This window comes from Cetorhinus maximus, chromosome 6 (assembly GCF_964194155.1).
Source record: "Cetorhinus maximus chromosome 6, sCetMax3.hap1.1, whole genome shotgun sequence".
Lineage (NCBI taxonomy): Eukaryota > Metazoa > Chordata > Chondrichthyes > Lamniformes > Cetorhinidae > Cetorhinus > Cetorhinus maximus.
Genome location: NC_135884.1, coordinates 84,626,432 through 84,639,822, shown reverse-complemented (window position 1 = coordinate 84,639,822; position 13,391 = coordinate 84,626,432). Strand labels below are relative to the sequence as shown.

At 48.7% G+C, this 13,391-nt stretch overlaps 1 protein-coding gene across 21 annotated transcripts in view; it reads left to right on the top strand.

Annotated features, from left to right (window-relative positions):
- LOC144681869 (protein MTSS 2-like) overlaps positions 1-13,391 on the top strand; it is a 180,454-nt gene that overhangs the window by 88,622 nt on the left and 78,441 nt on the right. The window lies entirely within an intron of this gene.

The window sequence follows — 13,391 nt, the reverse complement described above, 5'->3', positions numbered from 1 at the left end:
GAGCTAATGTAAAGCAGGGATCGTGTGTGGTTTTTTTTGTTAATCCTCCTGGGCCCTGCATGTGCTGGGCAAGGCTGCCTTCTGGAGAGTATGGCCTACCTGTCAAGGAGCAGCTGTTACCCAGCTTGGCTGAGTTCCCTGTGTAAAATCTGATCCGGCAGACGTTGTTCACTCCGGGTTTCATAAGTCTAGCAGACGGCACTAGCTGGGATTTGCCATTGGTACAGATGCCAAGGGAGGCAGAGGCACAGGCAGAGGCACAGCCTTTGTCCTGCGACAGCGTCAGTGTTGCCAACTTGGGTTGGACGCATTCCTGGATGTGTCATCATGTGACCTCTTGCTCCACCCAGTCAACACAGCCCCCAAACTCCAGTCATTGGTCACCTGACATGTCCATCCTCGCAGCCTTCCCGTAGCCAGTTGGGAAGCAAACGGACTTGTCCACATGTCCAATGGACTTATCCAATGAGATGATTCTTGACTGTCAGTTAAACATCCTTTTCCCCCAATATTTTTGTAACTGTTAAACAGAAGTGTTCAAAGAATGAAAAAATAAACAGTTCTTATTACCCCTGTGATTTTTCTCCTTGGCTGTTCACAGCAATGTCCTTAAGATTCATTTTTAATACTTGAAGACCTGCAGGGAAACCCTGGAGGTTTGGCAGGCCTGGGAACAGCTCCCTTGGGACCTGTGCCAATTGGCCGGTAGGGAGTAGAGGCAGAAATTGCAATTGTTCCATCAGTTCTCTTTCTTCACCCCTTCCCTCTGCCTTCTCTCCTGAATTTGATGGGGTAGATTTTTAGCTTGCTGTCCAGGTTTAAAGCTGGCCCTTGTAGACTGACAATCCCATAATAGGAACTGCCTGATTTTCATTTGCACTGATGGGGTCTCGGTTTAATGCCTCGTCCGGCACCTTCAGCAGTGCAGCACCCCCTCAGTGCTACACTAAGGTGTTGAAATGGATAATGTGCTCAAGTCTCTGGAGTGGAGTTGAAGTCCAGCGATTCATTTGCTGCAATGATGTGGGAGGGGCTAAGGAAATCTAATCCCTTTTCTTCACCAGAGGAGACATTCTTTAGCCCTTTATGGAACTGCTACAGCACAGAAAGAGGCCATTTGGCCCATAGTGTCCATGCTGGCTCTCTGAAAGAGTAACTCCGCCAGTCCCACTCCCTTGTCTTTGCCCTGTAGCCCTGCAATTGATATTTCTTCAGGTGCTTATCCAATTCTCCTTTGAAAGCCACGATTGAAGCGACCTCCTCCACACTCTTAGGCAGTGCACTCCAGATCCTAACCACTCGCTGCGTGAGAAAGTTTTTCCTCATGTCGCCAGTGGGGTTTCTTCTGCCAATCACTTTAAATTAGTGCCCTCTGTATCTTGATCCTTCCACCAATCCATCTACTCCGACAAGACCTCTATCAAATCTCCTCTCAACCTTCTCTAAGGAGAACAACTCCAGCTTCTCCAGTCTATACTGAAACTGAAGTCTCTCATCCCTGGAACCATTCTTGTCAATCTTTTCTGCACCATCTCTAATGCCTTCATATCTTTCCTAAAGTGTGGTGCCCAGAATTGGACATAGTACTCCAGTTGAGGTTGAACCAGTATTTTATAATGATCCATCGTAAGTTCCTTGCTTTTGCATTCTCTGCCTCTATTTATAAAGCCCAGGATATCGTATGCCCTATTAACCATTTTTTCAACCTGTCCTGCCACCTTCAATGATTAGCACCCCCCTACCCCCCCAGACCTGCTGCTCCTGCACCTCCTTTAGAATTGCATCCTTTATATTATATTGATTCTCCTCATTCTTCCTACCAATACTTCTCTGCTTTAAATTTCATCTGGCACGTGTCCGCCCATTCCACGAGCCTGTCTCTGTGCTCTCGAGGCCTGTCACCATCCTCCTCACAGTTCACAATACTTCCAAGTTTTGTCATTTGCAATTTTGAAATTGTGCCCTGTATATCCAAGCCTAGGTTTTTAATATAGATCAGGAAAAGCAGTGATCCTAGTACTGGCCCCCCAGTGAACCCCACTACATACCTTCCTCTAGTCTAAAGAACGATTGTTTACCACTGCTCTCTGTTTCCTTTCACTCAGTCAACTTCATATCTGTGCTGCCACTTTTCCTATTATTCCACAAGCTTCAGTTTTGCTCACGAGCCTGTTATGTGGCACTTTATCAAACACCTTTTGGAAGTCCATGTGCATAACATCAAGCGCATTACTGCCATCAACCCTCTCTGCTACCTCATCAAAAAACTCAAACAAGTTAAACACAATTTATCTTCAACAAATCAGTGCACGTAGTCCTTAATTAATCTACAATTGTCCAAGTGATTGTTAATTTAATCCCTGATTATCGTTTCTAAAAGCTTTCCCACAACTGAGGTGGAACTGACAGGCCTGGAATTGCTGGGCTTATCTCTATACCCTTTATTGAACAAGGGTATTACATTTGTAATTCTCCAGTTCTCTAGTACCACCCCTGTTATCTAAGAAGGATTGGAAGATTATGGCCAGTACCTTCACAATTTCCATCCTTACTTCCTTCAGTATCCTTGGATGCATTCCATCTGGTCCTTAACTTTAGTACAGCCTTTCCAATACTTCCTCTTTGTCAAATTTTAGCCTATTGAGTATCTCAACCTCCTCTAACATTATAACTTTGGCAGCATCTTCTTTCTTGGTAAAGATCAATGCAAAGTCCTAATTTAGTACCACCATGCATAGCTTCCCTCTTTTTATCCCTAATCAGCCTCACCCCTCCTCTTAGTGCCCTTTAACTATTTAGATGCCTATAGAAAACTTTCAAATTTCCTTTTTATGTCAGTTGCCTGTCTCTTCTCATGCTCTCCCTTTGCCTCTCTTATTTCTTTTTTCACTTCCCCTCTAAATTTTCTATATTCGGCCTAGTTCACCTGACATCCGTCATACACACCCTTTAGGAACCACAACTAGAAAGTAGTGGTGAATAAATCCAATAAGGAACTTTGGAGAAACCTCTTTACCCAGAGAGTTGTCAAAATGTGCAATTTATTACCATTTGGTTGGTTGAGCTGAATAGCACAAATTAATTTAAGAGGGAGCTAGATAATCACAAGGGGGAGAAAAGAATAGGAGGATCTGTCATTTGGGAGTAGATGAAGTAACGTGGGAGGAAGATCATTTGGAGATTTTGTAAAATTAATTCTTTCAAGAGCTGTGGGTGTCACTGGCAAGGCCAGCATTTGTTGCCCATCCCTAATTGCCCTTGAACTGAGTGGCTTGTGAGGCCATTTCAGAGGGCAGTTTGAGAGTCAACCACATTGCTGTGAGTCTGGAGTCACATGTAGGCCAGACCGGGTAAGGATGGCAGATTACCTTCCCTAAAGGACATTAGTGAACCAGATGGGTTTTTATGACAATTGATAGTTTCATAGTCACCATTACTGATACTAGCTTTCAATTCCAGATTTATTAATTGAAGTTAAATTCCATTAGCTGCCATGGTGGGATTTGAACCCATGTCCCAGACCATTATCCTGGATTACTAGTCCAGTGATATTACCACTACGCCACCATCTTCTGCTGTGAACAACAGCGTAGACGGCTCAGGCTGAGTGGCCTCTTTCCGTGCTGCAATGCCTTGTGTAAGCACTTGGTCTGAGGCAGGAATACTGACTGAGGGAACCCTCAAGGCAGGAAAGGCTACAGAGAAGGGGCATCTTCACGTCGAATGTGATGCCGTCTTGTCGTCTGGGTTGGAGTGCAGTGATGTAGGCCTCTTGAGGCCTCAGGCACACAACCAGTGCTGATCTACGAGAGCGGAACATAACTGCAGGCTTGAGCTGAAAACTGGGATGGATGTGCAGAGGTGAATAAACAGCTTGTTCCCCATTCCTGGACCTTCCTCCACTCTTCCTGGAGAAATGCAACACTAGGAATGCTGTCACAGGAGGGCCAGGAAATGAGAAGGAAAATAAAGAAAAATAATTCTCCTAATGAAAGGAACTGGACAATTTTTTAAGACAGGACGTGGTGACCTCCCTGAGTTAATTGGACCATGGCAAATCTTAGGGTTATTCATATTTCCACTTGCCTCCTTTGCGATGTATTGGAGAGCTGTTGATGAAAGGGTTGGCGTGCAGGAACAGCCTCCAGCATTGCAGCTAGGAAGAACTGTATCCTTGATGTGAGACCTAATTAACCCTTTCTCTCTGAGCGTTCTTTGAGATCTGAGTTCAACATGCATCCATTTACTTATCCTGTCTCCTTATTCTGCCAGACTCCTCCTCCTCTCCTGAAGACATTTAAAGGGGAAACATTCACAGCAGAATGGGATAGAATTTTTTTTGGGGGGGTGGGGAGGGGGTGAGTGGGGTGCTCTTTTCCAACCCACCACACTCTCATGTTGGGGTAGGCCCACAATTGGGGCACACACGGGCATCAGTTGGGGTGCAAATGTAAAACTAAGTGAGGATTTGATGTCCCTTTGCTGCACTCTTTCCCCACACACACGCCTCATTTTGTGAGGAATTCCTCAGGGTGGGGGCTGGGTAGCGTGAAGGGAAGGGGATGCCCTAAACTGCTCAGTTACGTGACAACAAAATCCCCCTTTTTATGGCCCAGTTCAATTTCATTGTTCACCTCTGCTAGGTACCACAGTGCTGTTAGGAAGGGAGTTCCAGGCTTTTGACCCAGTGGCAGTGAGGGAACGGTGATATAGTTTCAAGTCAGGATGATGTGTAGTTGGAGGGGAACTTGCAAGTGGTGGTGTTCCCATCCTCCTGCTGCCCTTGTCCTTCCAGGTGGTAGAGATTGTGGGTTTGGAAGGTGCTGCCCAAGGAGCCTTGGTGAATTCCTGCAGTGCATCTTGTAGATGGTACACACTGCTGCCACTGTGTGTTGGTGGTGGAGGCAGTGAATGTTTGTGGAAGGGGTGCCAATCAAGCAGGCTGCTTTGTCCTGGATGGTGTTGAACTTCTTGAGTATTATTGGACTGCACTTATCCAGGCAAATGGAGAGTATTCCATCACACTCCTGACCTGACACTACTCACCACAGGGTTCCTAGCTTCTGACTTGCTCTTGTAGCCACAGTATTTATATGGCTAGTCCAGTTCAGTTTCTGGTCAATGGTAACCCCCAGGATGTTGATAGTGGGGGATTCAGTGATGGTAATGCCATTGAACATCACGGGGCGATGGTTAGATTCTCTCTTATTGGAGATGGTCATTGCCTGGCACTTGTGTGGTGCGAATGTTACTTGCCACTTATCAGCCCAAACCTGGATATTGTCCAGTCCTTTGCTGCATTTGGACGTGGACTGCTTCAGTATCTGAGGAATTGTGAATGGTGCTGAACATTGTGTGAGCATTCCCACTTCTGATCTTATGGTGAAGTTCTGATTTCTGTGCACTTGACAGCTCACTCTCACTTTTCATCTCCAATTCCAAAGTGGGGGAGGGATGGGAACCCCAACGTGCCAGCAGGAAGGGATTTAAAACTGAGCTGGGTGGATATGTACACAGCTCATCAGGTACTCACCTGGCCCACTGCCAGGAACCTGAAGGAAATGCCTCGGTGTGAGCTCAGTGCAAACAGGGCGGCTCCCCTCTGTCAAACTGAACAACCAGAGTGCTCTGTCAATCAAACAATAATGCCAGGGTTTCAGCAGGCTTAGCACCCTCTGTGTTTAGGAAGTAGCATTTAGCTGAGACAGGATGGAATAATTGCCCATTGGTGGGGAAGGCCAAGGCACTGTATGAAACTTCACTTTCACAAATCGATGACCTAGAAAGTCTTACTGTCTGTCGCTGTCTGGAAAGGATTTGTGACTAACTTGGGTTCTTGTTCTCCCCTCTCTCAATCAACGGAGGGTCCTGGGACATGCCGGTTTCCTCTTCCCCACATTCCCCCTTCCCCCACAGCCCCAGGGACTGTGGTTAGGTCCTTTATTGGCTTAAACAATCCTCAAGATTTCATTAAGAGTGTTTACTGTCAGGAGCGAGCAGCAGTTAATGCAGATGAAACCTGTGGTGTGAGCATCATCAAAGAGTCTCCGAGGAACTGCAAGGGAAAGAGGCAGTTAGCTGTACTGACACGGTCAAAGTGAGTGCCTGAGGTATCAAAAGGCACTGTGTTCCCTTCCTTCCAATATCCCCTGCTGAGCATGTCAATCCCTCACTGGCGTACGGACGGTTCTGTAGGTGCTACCTGACCATGTCTGGCATCGTAGCTGAGTATAATCCACCAGTGTGGGTGTGAGCACTGGATAGTGATCTGGAGCAAGAACCCGAGCTGATCCTCCATCCCTCCCTATTCAATTCAAGGACCACTACCTCCCCTGGGGTGTGTTCACATTTGTGCTGCTGGACTTAAACAGATTAATAGTGTAGAGGGTGCAATGCTCTGGGATTCTGTGACTCTGACTGTGAAAACTGTCCCAGTTCACTTGGCGGGATGAATCTGATTCTCTCCCTCCACCATCCTCCCAAACACCTCCCACAGACAACAACAGTCTGGGCACAGGCAAGATTCAAGAGCTCAGCTTGTCCAAAATTATCAGATTCTTCTCATGATTCTTGATGAACATTAGGGGAGGGAGCTCCATGTGAAGAGGGATTACGCTCAAATAGGCTGACAGATTTCTTCTTGATTGGTATGGTCCAGGAATAGCGATTTAATTATTACCTGTTGCTACATTAGTGAATGTTCACCTTTCTGCAAATGGGCAGAAATCAATGAACATGAGGGTCCAAGTGGGAATCACTTGGATCAGGATGACAAGCCTCTTGAGTTAGTGTACGATCGGCGGTACATGTTTTGATTCACTAACCTGTCGTTGATGATCTTTCCTGGGCTGGTGTTTCTGTGCTGAGCTCCTCAGACACTTAAGCATTGACCTGGCCACCACGTCAGCATTCCGACAGCCAAGCAACAATATACTCACGCAAAGCAAATCATCACTGAGGTATCACACTCCATTAGTAATGGTTGGGGGACCTGTCACAGAAATATAATTGCTCACTCCTCCTGCTCAGTATATGAAGGCATCAATGAGATCAGCTCAGTTCCTATTCCTTTATCCAGCGATCTATCTTCATCAGTTATCAGCGCAAGGCCATTTGCAGGCTCCAGGTTCCCTTTCACACTGGACAGTGCCAGTCCCTCAGGCACTTTAGTCAGCTGTGGATCAGTTGGTAGCACTCTCTCCTCTGAGTCAGAAGGTTGTGGGTTCAAGCCCCACTCCAGAGACTTGAGCACAGACTCTAGGCTGACTCTCCCTGTGCACTATTGAGGGAATGCTGCACTGTCAGAGATTCCATTCTCCATATAGCACATTAAACCAAGGCTCCATCTGCCCTCCCAGGAGGATAACGAAGGCACTATTCGAAGAAGGGAAAGTGTCTGGTCAATATTTATTCCTCAGCCAACATCACCAAAACAGATGTCCTGAGATTGTGAAAGGAAAACTGGAGTCTTTTTCCACTCATTCACTCTCGGCTGTTGTGGTAAAGTGCATGAACCCTGTGGTAACATTGCATACATGATCTGAGATATCATAAGTCTTGCCCATTAACACGGAAGCGTGTGCAAAACCTCTACTGATCCACTCAACAGAACACCAATCATTTCCTGCGGTGCAACATTCTGGATTATGCAAATTTCCCCTCTTGCACGTAATGTGTTCAGCTGCCTGAGGAACAATGTCTTTGATGAAGAGTCTCCTTCAGGTAGCAGCGGCTGAGCTGGGGTGAAGGCAGAGCCAGCACCTTAAATGCAAAGAGTGAAGGGTTGGGCAAGTGGCCCAAACAGGAACAGAGAAGAAAGATGCCAGAGAGTGAACCTGGCATCGACGTGTGGAAACCTGGTTTGAGTGTTGCTCTATGAAGGCGTTTCCCCATCGAGCTAACTATCGGGAAAGGTGAGCAAGCTGTGGCACATCTCTTGGGAAAATCAGAAGACTTAGATTAGAACAACTTGGATTTAGATACCACTTTTAACATAACGATATGTTCCAAGATGCTTCAGAGGGACATGATGAAGCCAAGTTTGACAACAGAAATGTACAAGGGGATAATAGGGCAGATGATCCAAAGCTTGGTCAATGAGCTAGATTTCAAGGGGCATCTCGAAGGAGGAAAGAGAGGTGGAGAGGTGCAGAGAGGATATTCCAGAGCTCAGGGTCAAGACAGCTGTTGTGGTAAAGTGCATGAACCCTGTGGTAACATTGCACACATTCTCTGAGATATCATAAGTCTTGCCTATTAACATGGAAGCATGTGCAAAACCTCTACTGATCCACTCAACAGAACACCAATAGTGGAGTGATTTCAAATTGAGAATGCTCAAGAGTCCAGACTTAAAAGAGAGTAGATATCTCAGAGGGTTGTGGATCTGGAGGAGATAACAGAAGTAGGGTGGGCCATCAGCAGCAGCAGAATTGTACTCGTTAGCTTATTGCCCAGCGTATCCCCCACTCTCCCATTACCATCAAGCCAGGGGATCAACCCTGGTTCAATGAAGAGTGCAGGAGGGCATGCCAGGAGCAGCACCAGGCATACCTAACAATGAGGTGGCAACCTGGTGAAGCTATAACATAGGACTACTTGCATACCAAACAGCATAAGCAGCAAGTGATAGATAGAGCTAAGTGATTCCTTAACCAGCAGATCAGACCTAAGCTCTGCAGTCCTGCCACATCCAGTCGTGAATGGTGGTGGACAATTAAACAACTCTCTGGGGGAGGAGGCTCCACGAATATCCCCATCCTCAACAATGGGGGAGCCCAGCATGTCAAAAGATAAAGCTGAAGCATTTGCAACAATCTTCATCCAAAAGTGCCGAGTGGATGATCCATCTCTGCTTCCTCCAGAGTTCCCAGAATCACAGGTGCCAGTCTTCAGCCAATTCGATTCACTCCACATGACATCAGGAAACGGTTGAAGGCACTGGATACTGCAAAGGCTATGGGCCCTGACAATATTCCAGCAATAGTACTGAAGACTTGTGCTCCAGAACTTGCCACGCCCCTAGCCTAGCTGTTCCAGTACAACTACAACACTGGCATCTACCTGGCAATGTGGAAAATTGCCCACGCATGTCCTGTACTCAAAAAGCAGGACAAGTCTAACCCGGCCAATTACCACCCCATCAGTCTACTCTCGATCATCAGTAAAGTGATGGAAGTGCTCATGAACAGTGTTATCAAGTGGCACTTGCTTAGCAATAACCTGCTCACTGATGCCCAGATTGGGTTCTGCCAGGGTTACTCAGCTCCTGACCTCATTACAGACTTGCTTCAAACATGGACAAAATAGCTGAACTCCTGAGGTGAGGTGAGAGTGACTGCCCTTGACATCAAGGCAGCATTTGACCGAGTGTGGCATCAAGGAGCCCTAGCAAAACTCGTGTTAATGGAAATCGGGTAAAACTCTCCGCTCATTGGAGTCATACCTAACACAGAGGAAGATGGTTGTGGTTGTTGGAGGTCAGTTATCTCAGTCCCAGGACATCACTGCAGGAGTTCCTCAGGGTAGTGTCCTAGGACGAGTCATCTTCGGCTGCTTCATCAATGACCTTCCTTCCATCATAAGGTCAGAAGTGGGGATGTTCACTGATGATTGCACAATGTTCAGCACCATTTGCGACTCCTCAGATACTGAAGCAGTCCATGTCCAAATGCAGCAAGACCTGGACAATATCCATCCTTAGGCTGACAACTGGCAAGTAACAGTCACAACACACAAGTGCCAGGCAATGGCCATCTCCAACAAAAGAGAATCTAACCATCACCCCTTGACATTTAATGACATTACCATCACTGAATCCCCCACTATCAACATCCAGGGGGTTACCATTGACCAGAAACTGAACTGGACTGGCCATATAAATACTGTGGCTACAAGATGCTAGGAATCCTACAATGAGTAACTCACCTCCTGACTCGCCAAAGCCTGTCCACCATCTACAAGGCACAAGTCAGGAGTGTGATGGAATACTCTCCACTTGTCTGGATGAGTGCAGCTCCCACAACACTCAAGAAACTTGACACCATCCAGGACAAAGCAGCCCCCTTGATTGGCACCACATCCACAAGCATTCACTCCCTCCACCACTGACGAATAGTAGCTGCAGTGTGTACCACCTACAAGATGCACTGCAGGAAATCACCAAGGCTCCTTAGGCAGCATCTTCCAAACCCATGACCACTACCATCTAGAAGGACAAGAGCAGCAGACACATGGGAACACCACCACCTGAAAGTTCCCCTCCAAGCCATTCACCATCCTGACTTGGAAATATATCGCCGTTCCTTCACTGTCACTGGGTCAAAATCCTGGAACTCCGTCCCTAACAGCACTGTGAGTGTACCTACACCACATGGACTGCAGTGGTTCAAGAAGGCAGCTCACCACCACTTTCTCAAGGGCAATTAGGGATGGGCAATAAAAATGCTGGCCTTGCCAGAGATGCACACATTCCGTAAATGAATTTAAAAAAACAAGGAAGAGAATTTTAAAATTGAGGCGTTGTTTAACCAGGAACCAATGTAGGTCAGCGAGCACATGGGTGATGTGTGAACAGGATTTAGCATTAGTTAGGACATGAGCAGCAGAGTTTTGGATGATCTCAAGTTTGTGGAGGGTAGATTGTGGAAAGCCAGCCAGGAGTGAGCAGGGATAGTCAAGTCTGGAGGTAACAAAGACGGATGAGGATTTCAGCAGCACGAGCTAAGGCAAGGGCTGAAGTCAAGCCATGTTACAGACGTGGAACTAGGCGGTCTTAGCGATGGCGCAGATATGTGGTCAGAGTCAAATATGACGCCAAGATTACGAACAGACTGGTTTAATCTCAGACTGTTCCCAGAGGGAGAGATGGAGTTGGGAGCTAGGGAACAGGGTTTGGAGCGGGAACCGAAAACAATGGCTTCAGTTTTCCGCATATTTAATTGGAGGAAGTTTCTACTCATTCAGTACTGGATGTCAGACAAGCAGCCTGATAATTTAGCAACAGTGGAGGAGTCGAGAGAGATGGCGGTGAGGTGATGTCAGTGTACACATGAAAACTAATGCTGTGCCATCGGATGAAGTCGCTGAGGGGCAACAGGCTGATGAGAAACAGGAGAGGGATACGGATAGGCCCATTGGAGGGATACCAGAGGTAACAGTGTTGGGCTAAGAGAAGCCATTGATAAGGGTTCTCCAATTCAGATTAGATCTTAGATTAGATCTTTAAGATTATAAATTTAATAGGTTGGATGGGGAGAATATTTCCACTTGCAGCAAGGAAGCCTATGATGCTTTGCTGATAAAATAAAGAATTTGGGAGTTTTTCTCCACAGAGAGTGGCAGGAATGTGGAACCTGCTGACCCATAGAGGGGCTGGAGAAGATTGCATTGATTCACTCGTGTGGAGGCATGCTGTTTGTATGTGGACGAAGGGAAGGGAGGGATACAGAGCAGGTAATTCGAGTGGGAGAAGGCTCGAATGTTGTGTAAACACTCGCATTGATATAATGACCAGTTTCTGTGCTGTAGGTTCTGTGTAATTGTTCTCAACAATACTTGTTGTTGCTCATTAACGAGGAAGTCTGAATCACATTTCATAATGTACGAACATTTCTAAATGATACCCCCTGGAGGTTATTTGGTATGGGCCTCTATACAAAACTCAGACCATTTGAATGGCCTGATTGAATTGCGTGTGGGTTGTCTTATCATTATTGAAGGAAGTGGGGTACGAGAAGCTTTGAGGTTGACTTATGTCTGTCGCCTGCACTTAAAAGCCAATTACAGGCAGTCTAGGGATGTCTTAAATGCCAACTTGTAATTAAAACACTGCTATCTTTTACCATTGAGTCCACTTAAACCAGGAGCAACATCCTGCTGATGGTGGGAGGTCTCTATGGGACGTTGGGTTGTGGAAGGGCTGAGACGGTTTCCATGGTAACATACTTTTCCCTGTTTCTCCACAGCAGGGTTATGTGGAGGCCCTCAGTTAGCTTTGCAGGGATCTGACAGAGAGTTCTTCCTGCTCTATATTGCATCAACTTCTAATTAAGCTTATAAGGCAAAAGAACTTCAAGGATCATGCAAATTGAGTTAGAGGTGAAAATTCCACTCTGGCCTCATTTTGAGTGCACCGAGAGAGCAGAATATAAACCAAGGCCCCGCGACACATGCCTTCCTATCCATTAAAGTTAATAGATTTAAACTGCAGACTGGGAGCTTAGAATGATAGCCGTAAATAATTGCAACTTGAAACTCAAACTCAGGGACCCTGTGAGCTGTCCATTTCAGTCATCTTGCTCAAAGATGGAGTGAGAAATTTTATTGTTATCTCGAACCTAACACAGCTTGTTGATAAATATCATTTCTCTACTCTCTTTTACATCAATGCCTCTCTCTCTCTCTCTCTCCCCTCCCCATCCTGTCCCCCTCTCCCTCTCCCCTCCCCGTCCCATCCCCCTCTCCCTCTCCCCTCCCCGTCCCGTCCCCCTCTCCCCTCCCCGTCCCGTCCCCCTCTCCCCTCCCCGTCCCGTCCCGTCCCGTCCTGTCCCCCTCTCCCCTCCCCGTCCCGTCCCCCTCTCCCCTCCCCGTCCCATACCCCACTCCCCGTCCCGTACCCCCCTCCCCTCCCCGTCCCCCCCTCCCCTCCCCTCCCCGTCCCCCCCTCCCCTCCCCGTCCCCCCCTCCCCTCCCCGTCCCCCCCTCCCCTCCCCGTCCCCCCCTCCCCTCCCCATCCCCCCCTCCCCTCCCCGTCCCCCTCTCCCCTCCCCGTCCCCCTCTCCCCTCCCCGTCCCCGTCTCCCCTCCCCTCCCATCCCCTCCCCTCCCATCCCCGTCCCGTCCCCCTCTCCCCTCCCCGTCCCGTCCCCCTCTCCCCTCCCCGTCCCGTCCCCCTCTCCCCTCCCCGTCCCGTCCCCCTCTCCCCTCCCCGTCCCGTCCCCCTCTCCCCTCCCCGTCCCGTCCCCCTCTCCCCTCCCCGTCCCGTCCCCCTCCCCCCTCCCCGTCCCGTCCCCCTCCCCCCTCCCCGTCCCGTCCCCCTCTCCCCTCCCCGTCCCGTCCCCCTCTCCCCTCCCCGTCCCGTCCCCCTCTCCCCTCCCCGTCCCGTCCCCCTCTCCCCTCCCCGTCCCGTCCCCCTCTCCCCTCCCCGTCCCGTCCCCCTCTCCCCTCCCCTTCCCGTCCCCCTCTCCCCTCCCCGTCCCGTCCCCCTCTCCCCTCCCCGTCCCGTCCCCCTCTCCCCTCCCCGTCCCGTCCCCCTCTCCCCTCCCCGTCCCGTCCCCCTCTCCCCTCCCCGTCCCGTCCCCCTCTCCCCTCCCCGTCCCGTCCCCCTCTCCCCTCCCCGTCCCGTCCCCCTCTCCCCTCCCCGTCCCGTCCCCCTCTCCCCTCCCCGTCCCG